The following is a 339-nucleotide window of genomic DNA, read 5'->3' as shown; positions in this document are numbered from 1 at the left end:
GGCTTGGACGGAACAGGCGATGGAAACGAGGCCTGGCGTACCGCAAAATGGAGGAAATGGACCTCCTACGTTCGGAATGGGGTCATGTTGATCGGGAGGGGTGTGGCGTACCGCAAAACGGAGGAAACGGACCTCCTACGGTCGAAACGGGGGTCCTGTTGATCGGGAGGGGTGTGGCGTACCGCAAAACGGACAAAACGGACCTCCTACGGTCGAAACGGGGGTCCTGTTCATCGGGAGGGGTGTGGCGTACCGCAAAACGGGACTCCACGGGATACTGTTCATCTCCACCGTCGACCTCCTCCAGCCTCCACGGGCTACCGTCGACCTCCTCCAGCC

This window comes from Triticum aestivum, chromosome 4D (assembly GCF_018294505.1).
Source record: "Triticum aestivum cultivar Chinese Spring chromosome 4D, IWGSC CS RefSeq v2.1, whole genome shotgun sequence".
NCBI classification, from domain to species: Eukaryota; Viridiplantae; Streptophyta; class Magnoliopsida; order Poales; family Poaceae; genus Triticum; species Triticum aestivum.
Note: the sequence above shows the minus strand (reverse complement) of the source record.